The following is a 10564-nucleotide window of genomic DNA, read 5'->3' on the forward strand; positions in this document are numbered from 1 at the left end:
GTGTGTGTGTGTGTGTGAGTGTGTGTGTGTGTATTCTTAAAAGGCAGGGCTGAGAGGCTAGGGCTGAAGGCATCTTCTTTCCCTTGAGCCTCCTCTGATGAAAATTGCCTTCTTTCTAGGATCCAAGAGTGAGCGGAGGCAAGGGAAGCTGTTGCCATTTCTGTCTGCATCCAGAGTCTGTTACTTTTTTCTTCTTTAAATTTATTTACTTATATTCATTTGTGTGTGTGTGTGTACGCATGTGCACCTCAGAGTGGTCTAAGACCCTATTTCCGATTCTTCTCTCGCCCTTTTTTAGATGTTCTGGCCTCTGGTAGCATGCCTACCATTATATATGTGAGTCACAGGCAGAGGGCAGGGTCAGTGGAAGGAGCTGTCTGCAGCCAGCCCCTCCAGTCAGCTTCCCCATATTAGGGAGAGGAGGCCTCTGTGACCCTTTATGCCTTTATCCTGGAAGGGTGGAGCTTTTCCTTGGATCTTAAAGCCCTGGCTCTTCCTACCAGTACACCAAGCAAGGCCTCCATCCTTGCCACAGACAGGATAAAGGGGTCCTGGCTCCCCTCCTTCATCTTTCCAGGACATCCTGAACTCTTAATCCTTCCCCTTCCCCACCAAGAACAGCCCCGCTTGCACTCACTGCAGTCTGGCTGGGGTCTGAAGCTCAGGGAAGCATGGAGTCCTCCCTCATGCTAGACAAGTTCCAGGACAGCCAGGGCTACCCAGAGAATCCCTGTCTTAAAGAAAGAAAAGGGAAACAAAATATGACTATAGGCCCTTTCAGTAAATATTGTCTTGCCATTCCATTATAACAGAAATAGAAATCACTTTACAAAGTTTAAAAGATGGATGACACCATAAATATAAAGCAATTCAGAAAAGGGACAGGTGACCATCCGTGTGACACAACCCCATCTTATACTCTTAACACCTCTTCATGTTACAAGAATTTTGTAAAGCCCCCTTCCCCCCCTTTTTGAGACAGGGCTGTACTACGTACATCACCACCCCTGGCCACTTTAAAAGCAAAACACAACCCCAAACCAAGAAACAGGGTGTCATGTACCCTGGCTTCAAACTCACTGTGTAGCCAAAGATGACCTTCAACTTCTGATCCTCCTGCCTCTGCTTTCCAAGTGCTGAGATTACAGATGTGTGCAGGCATTCCTGGTTCATACAATGTTGGGGATCAAACCCAGGGCTTCCCGCAGGCTCGCCGAGCATCCTATGAACTGCTATGTGTCTGCAGCCCTTCGTCACGCCATGTTCCATGGAAAGGATTTTAACTCTTAGGTCCAGCTTATCTCGTGTAGGAGCAGCACACATTCTGGCTTTGTGGCATGGCGGGTTTTCTGAATGAGTGCTAATCTTAAAATTCCTTGGATGGATCCTGCTTACACCCCGAGTTGCTTTGAAACCTCCCTGCAGGAGCCTGTTCTGTTAGCTTTGTTGATGTCAGCACTTCATGCCAAACCAGCAAGAAATTTAAATCCTTTCCATCCCGGCCCTTGATTCGTTCTTCTTTCCTTCATGCCTCAGTGGGAATGTTCTGGAAGCCGTGTGTACCCTTGGACAGACAGCAGAATAACTGAATAACTGAACTGCACGCAGAGGTAACTTAGAGTCGTATGGAATACTCCAAATGCCAAGTTAAATGAGTTCCCAAATCAGTTTTCCCAAAATATGCCCTAGCTGGCCAAAACCATCCGACTGGGTAGGAGTCAGGAAGGAGAGAACTAAGACTCGAGGCTAAAAGGAATCCCATCTGCAAGCTTTGAGAAGCCTCCGACCCTGTGTCCACAGGTGGAAAGATGTAGTAGCACAAAGAAGTGGGCGGAGCCTGGCAACTACCTCTTGGTAGTGGCAGAGAATGTACCCCCCCCCCCAATACACACACACACACACACACACACACACACACACACACACGCAACCAAAAACAATGCAGTGTCCAAATTTTGCTTTGGGGCAGAGTATCACTATGTAGCCCAGGCTGGCCTCAAACTCATAATCTGCCTGCCTCATCCTCTGGAGTGCTGGGATTACAAGCCATACCTCCACTCCTGGCCTACCTCCTGATCCTTCTGTCTCTCACTCGGGAGGCCCAGCCTCTCAATCAGTCTTTCCAGGTGATAATGGTTCTGCCTTAGGCAGGAGGCTTGAGTTCAAGGCCCTAACCCTGCCACTGGGCAAACTGCCCAGGAGGCCTGACGTTACTTCCTTCATTGGTAAACTGAGAATAGTCCCATAGTCCCTGTACCCGGCTGCACATGTGTCTGTAAACTGTGAGTGGCCACGGGTCATATGGGGCATCTCATAGTACACTGTTAAGATGGCTCGGTGCTGTCAGAGCAGAACAGTCGATTACGACTCTACTGGGTTAGCCTGGGGCTCACGAGTCTCAGGGTGATATTTCTGAATCCGGTCTCTGAACTCACCTCCAAACTGGGCTGGAGGCCATGCCTCCAGAATCCAGTGTCACGCTGGCTTAGCCTAGGCACTCTGCCACGCTAGCCACCACTGCCTCAGCAGACAGACTCCAGAGGTAAAAATCTGAAAGGCCTCCTGCATGTCCTCAGCTCAGGCCTGATGGCTGACAGGCCCCTCCTCCTGCTGCGGAGAACTCCAGCCCGCACTTTCCCTCCAACTCAACCCACCCCCTCTTCATCCTGGTATCAAAAGCCTGTTTGATCGGCTTTTCATCCATTTTCTGAAGATTGTGGCGACTGAGGGATGCTCTGAATCTCTCAGAATTTATACATACTGCACCCTGGCCCTTCATCAGGGCAGCCACCAGCTCCCCCCCCCCCAGACTCCCCTGGTCCCTGGTCCTCCCTGCTCTGCCAGAGTCACCCTGAGGACAGGGTCAACACAACATCTGCAGAGGGTGGGGTGGGGGGTGGGGGGAGCCCTGGGCAGAGATCAGATGCTCCTGTACCTGGGGTGAGCCAGGAAGGGGGGGGCAGACCAGATCTGTGGGAAAAGGTGGTGTCTGTGCAGTATGTGTCCCCCATGCCCCCCTCCTCTTTGCTGACAGGAAGGAAGACTGATGGAGTCCTGCCTGAGTGTTCTGTGTGGAGTCTTTAGTCATAAGCCTTCTCATTTGCTAGTAAATCCCAGGTTTACTGAGCAGTTTTTCAACCGGTTTTTCTCCCCATGAGCTTCCCAGGAAACCCTTGGGGGAAAGAGGAGCATGAGCCGGGACACACTGGAGCCTGCGAGGGTCAGGAGAGAGCCCAGTGGGGCGAGGCAGAAGTCAGAGAGGGTGCTGGGTCAGAGTCCAAAAAGCACACCATGAAAAGACACAGTAAAGGAAAAGTGGGGCATCGTGCGACACACCTGGGATTACAGCCTGGGTCATCCTCTACTACATAGCAAAGTTGAGGCTAGCCTGGGTTACGTGAGACCGCGTGTGTGTGTGTGTGTGTGTGTGTGTGTGTGTATAAGCATTTCAGGAATCTCAGGTGATACTGAACAAGTTTTATCAAGAGAAAGGAATTGGTCTTTTAACCTAATTGAAGCTTCGTGACATTCCTCAGGTGGAGGCAAGTGAGGGGCTTAGAATTCCTGGACAAGGTCAGAGAAGGAGAAACTTTGCTAATCAAGGGAGTCTCCCATATTGTGCCAAGCCCAGAGGCAAGCTGGTCATAGTAGACTTCGGCCTTAATTAGCAGAGTTTTCCCCACACGTGCACACGTACATACCCACACACATATGCACATAATTTAAAATAAAAAGCAAACTCCGCTAGGAGGTGGTGGCGCACGCCTTTAACCCCAGCCCTCGGGAGGCAGAGGTAGGTGGAGTTTGAGGTTTGAGGCCAGCCTGGTCTACAGAACAATGACCAGGACAGCCAGTGCTATGCAGAGAAACCCTGCCTCAAAAAACCCAAAACAATCTCCACCACAAAAAAAAAAACAAAAAAAAAAAAAACAAAAAACAAAAAACAAAAAAAAACCACAGGGCTTCCTGCATTCTAGGTAAGTAAAGATACTGAGATGCAGTCAGTCTTTTTTACCCTAAAAATTATGTGTGTGTGTGTGTGTGTGTGTGTGTGTGTGTATTTACACTTAAAAAAGAGTAAAATTCACTGTCTTTGGTGTATAGTTCTCTAGGACAAATGTATAGTTATGTAATCATGACCACAGACACAATCCAGAACATTCCATCGTCTCCAAGTCTCCCCACTTCTCCCCTAGCAACCACAGGCCTTCCCAGACGGTCTCAGCAGTGACCTGGACAGGCAGCTGCCAAGCCTATCTCTCTCTCAGCGGACACGTGTCCCTCTGTGCTGCTGCATGGACAGACACCTGCTCCTTTTTTATAGGCTTCTTTTATGGTCCCTCGGTGGATGGACTACAGTTGGCTCATCTGTTCTCTAGGTGGGGAAAAAAGAAAAAAAAAAAAAAAAAAAAAAAAAGGAGCAGCTTTCCGGCTTGTGTGCTCTGAAGGCAGCTGTAAGAGCATTCCACTTCTCCAGGGTCCCTTTGAGGTTCCGGAGAGCCCGTAACTCATACCAATGCAAAGCTTCGCTGGAGAGGAGAGCATGGCCCAAGGGTTCTCAGGTCACCTCAGGAGCACGGGGACAAGACAGCAGGGCTCCCTCTGTCAGGAGCTGTCCCTCCACGGGTGACAGGTGTTCTAACTCTGGTCTTCATTGTCCTTAAATAGCAGGGAGTTAAACGCCTCTTTTGGTAAATTCTGAGTTGGCCTCCTACTGGTTCACTCTGTTGCTCTCATCAAGGTCAAGAACTACGGATTTGCCCAGCATGGAAGAACTTCTCGGGTCCTACTGGGATGGAGAGGAACTGTGACTGCATCCCCACCTCTCCTTAGCTGACAGAGTGACCATGAGACGAAGCCACAGGCAATCTGACATCCCCCATCATTGTTCCCGGAAGCCACACGTGGCCTCACCTAACACCCACAGCCCAGCGGGTCCCCTGTAGGAGCGCTGCGATGGCATGCATTCTTGCTACACATTGGGCTTGCGTATGCCTTCGGGAGAGTCTAAGCCAAGTCCTTACGGGTTCAACAAATGCGTTTACACGGAGCTGTATCTCTCGGCTGACATGCTCAGCTGTGCATGGGGCTACCTGGATGAAACAAGTACTTCACAGACTGAGATGTTTCTCCGGCTTGAAAACAAACAGACAAACAAACACACGACTTCTAACCAGCCCTGGCTGTGTTCTTTTTACAGTAGTGCAATCATAGCATGCACGTCCAGAGGCCATGGGCTGTTTATCTGGACAGAGTAGACAGTGGGCCCAGGCCCCATCAGGCTGCCTAGAAGACAGACTCCCCCCAGCACTGTCCTAGCTCAAGGACGGACACTACAGTCTGCCACTTCAGGATCCTAGCTTGTGACCCAGGGTCCTTAAAAGCCAGCATTATCATGTAACTATTATCACTGTGTGTGTGTATGAGTGTGTTCAAGTGGGAGGCGCACGCATGCTAGGGTACACATGACAGTCAGAGGACCACGTCAGAGGTTGTTCTTCATGTCCCACCTTGTTTGACACAGGGTCTCATGTTCACAGCAGCTCTGTGCCAACTGATACGAACTCAGAAAAGCAGGCTTGAGTGGCAAACCTATGTACACAGCCATCTCTCCCACCCTTGCTGATGTTGGTTTTTTTTAAAATTTATTTATTATTATCTGTATTATTTATTATTATTTTCACTTTGGGGGGGGAGACAGGGTTTCTCTGTATAGCCCTGGCTGTCCTGGAACTTATTTTGTAGACCAGGCTGGCCTCAAACTCAGAAATCCGCCTGTCTCTGCCTCCCAAGGTGCTGGGATTAAAGGCGTGCGCCACCACTGCCCGGCCTATTTTCACTTTTCAAGACAAGGTTTCTTCATGTAGTCCTAGCTGTAGACCAGGCTGGCCTCCAATTCACAGAGATCCAACTGTCTCTGCCACCAAGTGCTGGGATTAAAGACATCATCACGCCTGGTTGTTATTTTTTAATTATGTGTCTGTGTTTAGTGTTACCTCCCGATGTCTTCTCCCTTAGGGTAGGCAGGCCCCTTGTGCACTGGGCTGGACTGGGGAAGCTTAGCTGGAGCAAGCGGGTGTAGGCAGGATCTTGGTTGGCAGTGAGTGCTTGGGTAAAGAACACACACCAAGAACAGCTTTGAAGAACTGGTTCCGTTTATTGGGTAGGGGCAGCAAAGGCCATTTAAACCTCCGCAGGTGAGTAGGGGCTATCAGGATGAGTGTACATCGCTGGCTGAGGTCAGGGCGCTGGGGATGCCTCATTTGCATGAGGAGGCATTCCAGGTGCTGCTGGACATGACATTATAAGAGGACAGGAAGTGTCAGGCAGTGGCGGTGCACACCTTTAATCCCAGCACTTGGGAGACAGAGGCAGGCGGATTTCTGAGTTCGAGGCCAGCCTGATCTACAGAGTGAGTTCCAGGATAGCCAGGGGTACACAGAGAAACCCTGTCCCGAAAAACCAAACCAAACCAAACCAAAACAGAAAAAAGGACAGTTAGTTTAATCTGGCTACCTGCTGCATGACCTTTTCTGGAGAGGTAAAGGAGGGGGACACAGGCCTACATGGCCCAGGATACGCAGGCCGGGGGAAGCAGGAAGCAGTCCTACTCCTGCTGATCCCATGATGAGGTTTGGGGTTATTCCAGGCCTGCTCCTCCCCTTCCTGGCCCCACAGCCCCCTGGCCACACAGGGTATATGTTTGAGCTGCTGCCTTGCTGAGGTCAGAAACTTCAGACATCCGGGAGCTGGCACTATTGTGGTCATGAGGCACCTGGCGTTGGTATCAGGACTTCCAAAAACCCTTACACCACTTTGGAGATATCGACAGCGACCATATTCCCAGAATCCACTTGGCTCACCTCCCACCTTTACCTGTGGCTATGTCACCATCCATCTATAAAAGGAAGAAAGGTCCCTCTGATCTCTCTCTTTCTCCGCCCCCCCCCTCCTTTTTCTGAGGCCACCTTGCCCTTTTCCTCTCAATAAAGCTCATATGGATGGTTGTAGTCTTTCTGGAGCCTCGCGACAATCACAGCAGCTGGTGTAGGCTCTGGGAACTGAACTTAGATCCTCTGGGGTATGTGCTCCTAGCTGCTGAGCTGTCTCTCTAGCCCTCCAACAGCCAGCCAGCTTTTTTAATGGTAGAAGTCAGAAGGGGTCTTCACTCCAAGACTGGCTTCCTCAGTCCTGGCCTTGGAACTGTTTGGCTGATACTGCATCCACCAGGCCAGGGTTGGAGGATGGCAGCAATGGCTCTTGTCAGGAATGGGCGTGGCCCGTTCCGTATACTACATCTGTCAGTGTCCTCTGTAGCCTTCTCCCGTGAGAGCTGACTGCTGTCCTAGCCCTGGTGCTGCTGGGCCTGGGTGTGAGTCTGCTTCTCCCTGCTCACAGCTTTCCATAGCTTTACTGAAATGTCCCCAGTCGGCTCACTGGGCTCCCCAGGCTCTGATGTCCTAGCTCACGGTCCTTCCATCTGCCCTGCAAATAGCAAAGGCCTCCTTTCTCTTGTCTGGCCACAGGTCCCGGGTCACATTGCTCTTCGGTTTCATACCTCCTATCTCCTGTGACATTAAAGCCATTGCTCTCCCTTAAATGCATTCATTGTCCCCAACTCTTCTTTCGCCATCACTACTGCTCCTGGTTTATTGTAATGACCCTTTCTGGGTTTCTGGCGCTGCCTCCCATAGCCTGCCTGCGCTCCAGTCAACTGCCCACCAGGCAGCCAGAATGGCCTCTGCCGATGGGCGCCATCAGCCATAGTTTTGTTCAGAACTCCAGAGCAAGCAGGGTGTGGTAGCACACACTTGTAAACCCGGCTCTTGGAAGGCTAATTCGGGAGAATCCTGAGGCTACGGGGCAGCCTGGCTACACAGTGAGACACAAACCAGCAACGACAACAGTGACCACAAACCAACTTCAAGTAGCCTCACCCAGCTGTGTGGCTCTCCCAGCCCTTCCAGCTGTGTGTGAGCCTCCAGTCCTTCCTGTGCGAGCACCCTCCCTGCCCCGCTTCCCTCTACCACCCCTCCTGACCACAATGGAAACAATGCACCCCTGCTTCAGGCCTTCCACATTGGCTGCTGTCTGGAAGGCACCCCTCCTTCAGGTCCTCAGCTTCTGACTCAAGACACCTCAACCCCAATCCAGAACACTCCCTGACCACTCCATTTAAAATGTGACCTAAACCTTCTCCATCTAGGTGCCCCGCCCCTCGACCCCAGCAGGTGTCAGCAACAGTCTGTCACACTGAAGGGGCTGATGGTGGCCTTCCCATCTTAACTAAGTGCCCAGAACAGCACCAGGCACCACAGGTCTCTGCTAAGGACTTACCTGGGTCAGGGAAAATGACCGCAATTACGACGGAGCATTAACACTGATAGCTGGAAGGTGTCAAAGGGCATGCTCTCTGCTGGGTGGGCACTGTGGTCAGGCAGCGTTGTCTTTTCAGATTAGCGAAGAAATTAGCTCCGGCAGGCGTCCTCCAGCTGTGACGGTGCGTGGAGACAGATACTGCCAGAAAAAAAAAAAAAAAAAAAAAAAAAAAAAACAGAACTGAACACGCCACAGAAAAGCCACACGCTTGAACCAAGCCAGGTATTTGGAGGAGTAAGGTTGGAGCTGGGAAGTCTGTGGAGTTTTTATTTGAGCAGTTTGGGCTCACAGTGGACTCAGGCCGCGAGCGTGTGAAGAATCACTGCCGCCCACTCATGCCCGCAACCCCTCCCCCACGTGTGTGGCTGGAGCGGGATTGCCGTGGGTTCCGGACTAGTCTGGGTACATAGTGAGACTTTGTCTTAACACTCCCGCCCCAGAGAGGGGGATCACCGCTGTTGACTTGTACAATGCTTCTTTTTCCAGGATTCCCACCATGGCACACGCAAGCTGATATCTATAGGCTCACAGCATGAAGAGCTCCGCGGGTCCCCTCAGTGCAACCCCTTCACAGCCTCGCCTCTCCTCCCTCAGACAGCCGGAAGAGGCAAAGAGTGACACGCCCCCAGCGGCACCCTCTCTCCCTTCCAACCTCCATCCTACAGATGTTCTGCAAGCCTGGGGCTCAGCGCTCGGGTCGCCCAGTCTCAGAGACCTAAAACTTGGTTAAGACAAGAGTCCCGCTACGGAAGCCATGATGGGTCATCAGGGTGGGCAGTACTCAGTGGGCATGTCAAAATGGGCTGCCAGGGGTGCTGGTGAGATGGCTCAGCGGGTAAGAGCACCGACTGCTCTTCTGAAGGTCCTGAGTTCAAATACCAGCAGACAACTTCTTCTGGTGTGTCTGAAGAAAGCTACATTTATGTATGTGTATTTATGTATAATAATAAATAAACCTTTAAAGAAAAAGGGGGGAGGGTAGCTGCCAGGTGGCAAGGCAGGGCAGCAGGCAGGGTTCAGACAGACCCTAGGCAGAAGTCCCCAAATACTCAGAGGCATCTGTGTGCATGGGTTAGAAACAGTGTCAAGCTCTCTGGAGCTGGCAGGTCCATCCTGACCAATGGGGAGGGAGGGGCGAGGGCTGGGGTGGGGTACAGATGTTTACCTGGTGTGTTAGCCAAATTTCATCGCTATGACAAACACTTGGGAGAGCTATGGAGGAAAGACTTATGTGGGCTTATAGTTTCAAAGGTGGTTCACCTGTGACATTAGCCTGAGCTTGCCATGTGACAGAACATCATGGCAACAAGGGCATGTCTAGTAACAGGCCCCTCATCCCATGGCAGGCAGAAGGTGGGGAGGTGAAGGGCTCGAGGCAAGCTAGCCCCTTCAGAGACAAGTTGACACCGGACCTCTTCTTCCAGCCAGACCCCACCCACCTCCCAGTTGATTATTCAATTTTTAATCCATCAGTGGTTGAAACCATTGATTAGGCCAGAGTCTAACTGCCTCTGGGAACATCCTCCCAGACACAGTCAGAGGTGTGCTTTCCAAGCCTCTTAGGTATTGCTCTGTCCAACCATCTTGACTCCATCAAGATCAACCAACCACCAGGGCTGGTGTCATGGCTCAGTGGGTAAAGGTGTGTGCCACTGAGCCTGAAGACATGAGTTCAATCCCCAAGACCTGCATGGTGGAAGGAGAGAACTGAGTCCCACAAGTTGTTCTCTGACCTACACACACACACACACACACACACACACACACACACACACACACACACATATAAAAGAAGATGCTCACATTAATACAGTAACGCCACATGGCTGTGAGGACCACGAAACCAAAGCTGCCCTCACTGGTGGCCTCACTGACCATTCCTGTTCCAAGCTAGTTCTTGGTATTCTCTGGGCTATAATCCAGTTTGAATTGCTGACTTCAAGGGAAGCTGAACGTCCCCAAGACAGCTGACTTTTACTTCACTGACACATAATCCAGGGGACTTGGAGATAATTAAGCCAGCTGCCTGACCACTGGGTCTGCCTGGCTACCTGATATTCATCACTCCCCTGGTAGGATCCGGAGCCACTGTGACCATTAAATACAGTCAGGAATGTGTGTGTGGCTCCTGGACTCACACCCGTGTACTGTGTCCTTGTCCTGGGTGGAAGCTGGACTCTCTGCC

Source organism: Mus pahari, chromosome 17 (genome assembly GCF_900095145.1).
Source record: "Mus pahari chromosome 17, PAHARI_EIJ_v1.1, whole genome shotgun sequence".
NCBI lineage: Eukaryota > Metazoa > Chordata > Mammalia > Rodentia > Muridae > Mus > Mus pahari.